The sequence below is a fragment of the Halyomorpha halys genome, unplaced genomic scaffold (assembly GCF_000696795.3).
Source record: "Halyomorpha halys isolate HHAL.00 unplaced genomic scaffold, Hhal_1.1 Scaffold1242.1, whole genome shotgun sequence".
Classification (NCBI taxonomy): domain Eukaryota; kingdom Metazoa; phylum Arthropoda; class Insecta; order Hemiptera; family Pentatomidae; genus Halyomorpha; species Halyomorpha halys.
The window spans coordinates 155,199-163,912 of record NW_027111800.1 but is presented as its reverse complement, the minus strand read 5'-3'; the positions used below and the strand labels follow the sequence as shown (position 1 = coordinate 163,912).

The 8,714-nt window shown below is 38.9% G+C and overlaps 1 long non-coding RNA gene across 1 annotated transcript in view; it reads left to right on the top strand.

The window, feature by feature from the left end:
* Positions 1–1,492: 1,492 nt before the first annotated feature.
* The window catches only part of LOC136796327 (uncharacterized), a 22,706-nt gene continuing 15,484 nt past the window's right edge, over positions 1,493–8,714 (top strand). The window contains exons 1-2 of the long non-coding RNA XR_010844031.1: positions 1,493–1,626; positions 2,093–2,190. This is a non-coding gene — a long non-coding RNA (uncharacterized lncRNA). The remainder of the gene's footprint in view (positions 1,627–2,092; positions 2,191–8,714) is intronic.

Below are 8,714 nucleotides of genomic sequence, written 5' to 3'. Positions count from 1 at the left end.
TATAATATTTGATATTATTTTGTACTTTTAGACTGCTGATGTACACATATATTAAACTGTTTACATTTTCCTGTGAGGTCATATAAAGGTTAAACTCCAGGAATTAATTCGTTTTGAGGTAACCACATTATCAGTTAAAATTTGTTTTACTTGCGTCTTTTCTTTATGGAAAAACCACCTATAGTCATGGAATCTAAGAGCAAAGGTATGTTTAATACTGTAAAAAAGAGGAAGGTTGAATAAATAATATCTTAATTTAAAAAAAATATCACGAAAATTCAATTTTTCCTAATTTTAAAATGACTTTTCTCAAAAAAGCTAAAACCATCGTTGAGATATAGGTTTAAAATTATTTATTGGACTGTCCTGAACTAAACTAAAAAAAAAGTTTGCAAACTAGGAAGTTTTTTTTAGTTTTATATTTTTTTTAGAAAGTTTCTTCATCTGACGTTCCATCCTTACCGAGTGGAACAAAGAAGTAATCATGGAATTTTCAATAGAATATTTCAACTTAGAAAATAGCTCTGATGAGGTTCATACCCTTTTCATACAGTTTTGCCGGTAATCTTAAAGAAGTTTCTTGCAAAAGGGGGTCGACTTTTAGGTCTGTGGTGAACCCACGAAATGAACCCTTTAGATAACCACCCACCCCTTCCCCCGTATGTAATGACTTCGAATAAAGGGGAAAAGAAAGCTAGCTAGTTCAGTAAAGTGTTGGACGCTAATAGTATTATGATAACTTCAGTAAAATGTTGGACGCAGCCATTGGAACACGCCTAATGGAGCTACAATCTAATATAGTGAACGAAATTTCTTGTGAAGAGAACTACTGGAAATTCCTCTTTGGAACCTCTGAATAGTATCTCAAAACAAGGGTAAATAAACACAAATATAGTTGTAAACAAAAATCAAACTGTTAAACAAACAAACAAAATCCTGATAAAACTGTTCTTACCACAGATTTCAGACAAACAGGACATATTTTAATTTGATACGCAAGAAATCATACATGGGGTAGTAAAAAACTTCAAGAAAAATCTATTGTTGTCCATCAGAAAATATCCGAATCCGAATCCGTTTCACACCTTGATTTTGTAGAGCAAAAATGAATAAATTACATTGCATTAAGGAAAAATAAAGATTAATTACTAATATAGGTTAAGATCATTTGATCCTAATTATGGAGGCATTTGTAATCAGTGTGTAATGATCCATCATTTTCATTCTAACTGTATAGTATCAGATCTCAACATTTTAAAATTAGAGTCTTAATGATAAGCAATAAATTCCATAGTAGTTGGGCATCGTAAAGTAGTTTAAATATAATTCAGATTGTGCAAGGCTAAGGCCATATGCACACGTAGTTACTGCTCAGTACCTGCGCGTGCTTACGGACTAAGTCATTGCATATTCTTATTTATCTCACTTTGAAATAGGTTTGTTCACTAATTTTATAAATTCCTTGAATTCTTCTACGTTTGAGTAACTTTATTCAACCATTAAGGTAATTTACTTTCTAAATTACTAAAAAACATTTGAAAAACAAATAGAATTACATAAAGAAAATCAAATGATACACAGAATGCTAAATAGTTTGCTATTGTTTTTGTGAACTAAACGCTGGATGTAAGTTTTCCTACTGATTTTAAGAATTTTATTTTTTTTATTTCGGGGTAACTTCGACTGTAGTTGTTTTATACTATTTACATTATTACGGCTCATCTCCGTAATTTTATTGAAAAGTAAAATACGTCGGTAATGATTTTATTGATGCTTTATCCATATCAATAAAACATAAATAACACAATTATGATCAAAGTAGATCTTACAGTACACAGAATATCGACATAATTTAATATGTTCTTGTATTCATTAGGGGCTTTAGGGCGTAAAACCCAGGGGTCACCAACGCCCGTGTTTCACGTTTTATAATTTAATTTCAAAATTTAGAACTCTTTAAATAATTACTAAATAAATTTAAATAATTACTTATTTTAGAATTATTTAGTACGTATAACAAACTTTTGGGTTTAAATCTTATTTAAAAGATTATTGCATTTAAAAAAAATTAAAACTAGCTCTATGTTTTCAGGTCATCATTCAGGGCATCCCATACACTAGGTTCCACTCCAAATCTACTTAAGTTCATGGAATAGAAATTCCATTCATTCTTCAAATATGTGACTGACTGTAAGTATGCTATTGCAATATTGACATTTTGGCGATAGTTGTTTATTGATCAGGTATGCATGAGCTAAATTCGTATGACCTAATTCTTAATCTAGCTATAGCTTCCTCCTCCCTGCGATTGGAACGGTTTGATGCGGTCAATCGTCCATCGTTTTTTTAATAACTTTTAATTTGCTTGGCGAACTTTCATTCCACATGGCTTGCCAACTAGCCGATATTTGATTTTTGACCCGAAGACTCATTTCTTGGGATGTCAAAATTTCCCCGCTCTGACGTGGAGGAGCAAGTGCTTGCTTTGCAGCAACGTCCGCCAGTACATTTCCAGAGATCCCCACGTGACCCAGCGCCCATATAAAGAAAACAGTTTTTCCCAAATTTTCGAGCATGTTGGTATAATTGTAAATTTTAGGGTGTTTCGGGTAAATGTTCCTTAGGGCTTTTAATGAACTTAAAGAGTCGGTAATGATTTTACTTATGACTAAATTAGTATGCGTCACTGTCATGGAGAAGTTGAGTGCTGAGGTTATTGCATGTAGCTCAGCTGTATATACACTGCACATTTTATGCAGTTTTATTTTATGGGTTGAGTTACTTGTGAAAAAAGAGGATGCTTCAAACTCGTCAGATTATGATCCATCCGTATAGATCAAAAAAAGGATCAGGAATATTTTGAAAATGGCGTGAGAACTTAGTTCTATATTCAGTAGGTGACGTACTACTTAGATAATTAGAGCATTGTATTTGGTAGCCTGTGTATTCATAGTGTATTGAGGACTCCCGAAATGCACAGAGGTACTTCTTTAAAGAACTCAATGGCAGTATGTGTTCTTTCTGCCAACAGAAGTATTGAATTTATTTTATTTCAAAATAAAATTTAATATGTAGGTTTGAAAATGTATTTATGCGTAGGGTGCTCCTTTAGACGGTATAATTTTGAAATATAGTTTATCGCCAGTTTTTCCCCTTAAATAAAAGAGGAGGTAGTCCAGTTCCAGAACACAGACTAAGAATGGGGCTAGTTCGAAATGCGCCGGTTCCGATACGTATCCCTGTATGATGAACCGCATTTAGTTTGGCAGAGCTGTAAATGAAACATCCAAAGTCTAGTTTCGAGTATGATAGAGTACGGTATAATTCTATTAGTGTGTGTCTGTCTGAACCCCAGGAGATGCAGCTAAGAAAGCGTGAGTTATTAATTTTTGTTTATTGCTTTTGATTTTAATGTTGATATGTGTTCCGATCAAATATCATCTCCAGGAATCTTTGGTTATTAGTCGAGGGTATTAAGGATTCGCCTAAATAGATTTCAGGAGATAGTAGCGTTATTCTTTTTCGGGTGAAATGGAGGCATTTTGTTTTCTCAGGTGAGAACTCGAGGCCGATTGAAAGTGACAAGTTATTTATTCTATTGATTGCTTTCTGTAAATTATGTTTAATGGTAATTGTAATCGCCGATCGACAAATAATGGTTAGTTAAATAAACGTTATGAGGTAATTATTACTATTATGTTTTTCGTTATTTCTAAAGTACGTAATTTTTTAACCTCTTCTACATTTTGTGCTTTTAATTCTTTTTTTATTTCATCTGGTGTACAACAGTTTAAGTCGGTACCACATCTTATTAGTTTTTCCGATTGCATATCTGTAATAAAATCGATTAGAAGGGTTCCATCTTTTAATTTTTTAGCAAATTTGACCTCCTCGACCAAATTATTTATACTTTTACAGATAAAAACAACTAAGCTTTTTTCAAATCCAAAGAATTTCTCTCTTCATCGGTTTCATCTCTTTTTATTATGAAAAATCTCAAACATTTTTCTTTTATGTCGCTTGTTTTTGTATTACATGTTTAGGGTGATCCTTTTGGGGGTATAATTATTATAGTTTATTGCCAGTTTTTCCCTTCTAAATAAAAGAGGAGATAGTCCAGCTTCAGAACACAGACTAAGAATGGGGCTAGTCCGAAATGCGCCGGTTGCGATATGTATCCCTGTAATGAACAGCGATTTGGCTTTTTTATTAGGGGGAGTATTCAAACATACCGCCTGATTTAATGTTTAATAATTAAGATTTTATATATAAGCTATGAACTCTCAGCTGACAGATCCATATCAGCTGATCGAGGAGAACAGCTGACCGATTGTACTAATATAGACGGGCAGGCTCCGCAAATAGATCAGTCATAGAGAGTATTTCAAGCGTTTCATTTCGCACTCCACTCTCCCCTATTATTTTTAGTTTCACCTCAGTAAAAGATAACTGGTGCCGAAACCTGGGAACTATAGATACCAGAGTAATTTTCAGACTAAAAGAATTTTTTTTTCTCATTCTTCTCTTTGAATTATGACCAGTAACGGAATAGTGAGAAGAGCAGTTCTGAGAATATGAACCAAAACAACCGACCTCAAAACAACAACGACAGATTCAGCCACTATCACAAGTCTCATTAGCGCAATTTCACACCACGACACTAGAATGGATTAAGGGCCGTACGGCAACAGCCCAGGACCTGAGAAAGGCGGTGTCGGACCTACTAACATTCATCGGAGGGACTGGAGAATTAAAAAAAAATTTAAAAGGGGGCGATCGCCTAATGGGGCGAATAGAAGCGAAGATGACAGAGGATCTACTGAATAGCGAGAATGCAAAAGCACTGAAACCAACGGTAGTGAGCCGAGTAAAAAGAAGTATCCTAAATCAGATTCAGGGAGATGAAGAAACCCCCTGGAGGGTAATCAAAAAAAGACTAAAGAAGGCATTCGGGGGAGGACGGTGGACTCCAGAGAAGGATATATTCATGATGATCAGAGAAACGAAAAAACGGGACAGTTTAGTGGGCAGTATGCCGCTCCTCCTGCGCTCCTGGCACGCTATAACAGAATCGCTGATACACTAAGCGATATAAAGGAGACAATCCAAGAACAGGGTCGGATGCAATTTAAAACATGTCCAACTCTTGGAGAAGCAGAGAGCACAGAGATGGTAGGAGAGAGAGAGAAATAATAACAGGGAAAATAGATCGTCCCCAGCGAGGCCCAGAAACAATGGTCGGTGGGAGGACTTCAAGTGTTATGGTTGCGAAAAGGTTGGGCATCCAGTGGCGTATTTCCTGCGCATGAGATGCTTTGAATGAGGGAAAGAGGGACATATAGCCCGACAGTGTTCCTATATGCATCGGTGGAGAGAGCAGATTCAACCTGAACCCATGGAGATAAACGCACAGAGATTACGGGGGAGGAAAATCTTGCGAAGGACGACGAATGGATCCGTGAGTGAAGCCAGAGACCTCAGAGACAGAAAATGAAGCAGGATACTCTGGGGGAGATAACGATCAGAAATAAAAGAGGAGGACTTGGAAAAGAATCGGAGAAACTGCTAGAAGACGAGGAGAGTTTTGAGGAATGTTCCCACAGAGGGGCGACCGTACGTTGGAAAACCGTTATGAGAGCATGGCGGTTTGCCTATTAGACGAGGGAAGAGAGGAGTAAACTGTCTAGTGGACACTGGGAGCTCAAACACAATTTTCTGCCGAAAGGCCCTTGACAGATTGAGTGATAGAGAGAGGGAACTACAGGTATGTAGTTGTAAGCCCACTCTGGGTGGGCCCTGCAGCATTGAAGGGGAAAAAGAAATGAAATCGAGTAACTGGGGGCTAAGGGAGAGAAGGTAACAGTCGATGTAATGGGAAAATGCCCCGAGACTGCCAGCTAATCATTGGTTGCGATCTTTTGGAAAAGGTGGGAGCATAGATAAAAATTAGTGAGTGTCAGTGGGATATTAGAATTGGATGGAAAAGGTACAGCTGTTAGAAACTCGTGGATGACAGCAAAGCGAGAGTTGGGGTGATTAACCAGAGGAAGAAATGGAAAGTGGCAATATTGAACAAATATGATATTCTTAACAAAGAAGGGGGAGTACTAGGAACTACAGGAAGAACGGTGCACGAAATCACATGGAAACGGGGTAGGGGAACGTACGTACGTGGTGGAGAGGCGACACCACCAGGCACTTCGAAAACACATAACTATAAACACATAGAGAAGAGATAAAAAGTTTACGGGACCAAAGGATAATTGAGGACAGCACTTCACCCTCCAGTGAGGGGAGTACGCAAGAATAGTACCCCTGGCGAAAATGGTGAAAAGTACCGGGTAGTAATCGATTGTTGTAAACTCGATGAGAATGCTGCCGATGAAAAATACCCTATCCCGAGATTTGAAGTTATTCTCGATAGATTAGACAGTGCGAAGTTTTTAGCACATTGGATCTAAAGGCGGGCTAACGCGCTCCCATCTTTCTCAATAGATCACACCCTAAAATGAACCGTGAGCTTATCTCCCACAACCCCCATTGGGTCAACCCCATCCTTTCCTCCCCATGACGCTGCAGAGCCCAACCAAGGTGACCACATACATGCACAAGCGGTGTCTCCTTTCCGCCACTCAGTCTTCTCAACGCCTCCCGACATAGGATGGTGTTCCAGCTCACGGTGTCAACACGACATAGGCTGATCTTGCTTCCCTCTGATGCTGTAGCTGACTAATGTGTGGAGGCCTCTCCGCTGATACTCCCTTCAGATGTCGTTCTGACTTCTCCTCTCCGGCGCTCGCCTCCATACCTTTCTGGGATTGTTCCGTGCGTCCTTCCGTATTTTCCAACCTATGCGTGTAATTTAGTGTCCCTATTTTCTTTTTTTTTTTTAAGTTGTAGTTCTGACTCTTCATAACTGGTGCCGAAACCCGGGATCTTTCAGATCGGTCTAGACGAACGCAATACCCGAACTGTATTTTTCGAAGCGTGTATTTAAGCATTAGTGCAAGAAAATACTCAGGCAGCGACAATGGTGAATTCGCAAGAGCAGGGACTTCCGCTACTACCGACAACGACCTTGGCGTCAGCACATGCGATCACTCTGACCGGTCACCGCTTGTAAATATCAATGCTTAATCCTCTGGAGCTCGATCTGATAAATGCGTGCTCAATACTTAAAGTTAGGGATGGAATATCGATATCGATATTATCGAAATATCGATATTTTGTCTCCAATATCCGATATTTTGATATCGATATCGAGTAACCTATAATATCGGAATATCGATATTCTCCTTCGATAATATCGGAATATCGGTTTCGAAAAAAAAAAAAAAGTCGCACCTTAATATAATTGATAATATACACTCCCATTAATTCTGAGTAGGATAACCCATTACCAGTTTACTGGGCATCCTGAATAGCGCAGGTGTGATTACTGGTGCTTGTTGAGCCTGTTCCTTCTTGCCCCGGCGTTTCTTGAGGAGCTCCTGTCGAATGGGACACTCTTTGGAAGTGGCTGTGTGGCCAACCTTGCCATCACACAATGCGCATTGAGGCGGTCCCCTCGCTGAGTACTCGTTGAGCAAGTAAGGGCCCCCACATTGTGGGCATACACTCTGCCTGCCGCAGTAAGCCATGGTGTGACCATACCGGAGGTACTTTCTACACTGCGCAGGGCATCCATCATCTTTGAAGATGCTAACCCTCTAGCGCACATAATCGAAGACTGGGATCGATTGGAAGGTGGTGAGGTTGACCGTGTGGTCAGTTATAACTTGTATAAGGTCAGTATTATACCTAAGTCCATCTTCATGGATCCTGTTGAGCCGGCGGGCCATTTTGAAACCTGGAAGTTGGCGGCGTAGTTCTTCAATAATGTCCTCAATGGGATGATCTACTTCAAATCCACAGAGGATAAATTTTCTGGACCGCTTCGTCCCCCAGGGTGCAAAGGTATGATACTGCACCTCCTTGTGAAGGTTCAGTAGTTCTATAGAGCTTTGTGGTCAGTGGCTGTCTGTAAGTATATTCGTGTCTGGTTCAGTGAGGAATTGGTCCAGAACTGCTTCATATTAATGCTTAGGAGCATCTTCTTAACTGATGTCTGTGAGACGGCCGGTGATATAATTATAGGTGACGGCCTCTTTGGTGCTGAAGTGGCAGTTCGAGGAGCAGTGACGGATCTTGCATCCAGATCCTGGTACGGATAGACACCCCTAAACTTTCCTGATATCTTGGTGTGGGAGACAGGTTGTTCCCTGCTCCTAAAGGATTGCTTCTTCGGCACTTTTTGCCATGAACCATTACCACTATTATCTCCATCGCTATCCGATCGATTACGTTTAAGTAATCGTTGGTCAGCAGGAGGGTCATCATATACAGTCATCAAATCGTCTTCGGAGTCACTTAGTACTGAAGGGCTCCTAGGCGCGGAGCCAACCATGTTTATAGTAGGGATGGGATGTCGATATCGATATTATCGAAATATCGATATTTTGTCTCCAATATACGATATTTTGATATCGATATCGTGTAACCTATAATATCGGAATATCGATATTCTCCTTCGATAATATCGGAATATCGGTTTCGAAAAAAAAAAAAAAAAGTCGCACCTTAATATAATTGATAATATACACTCCAATGTAATATATCTATAATCATAAATTCAGGAGGAAATATTCGTACCAAAATATAATATGGCAAAGATA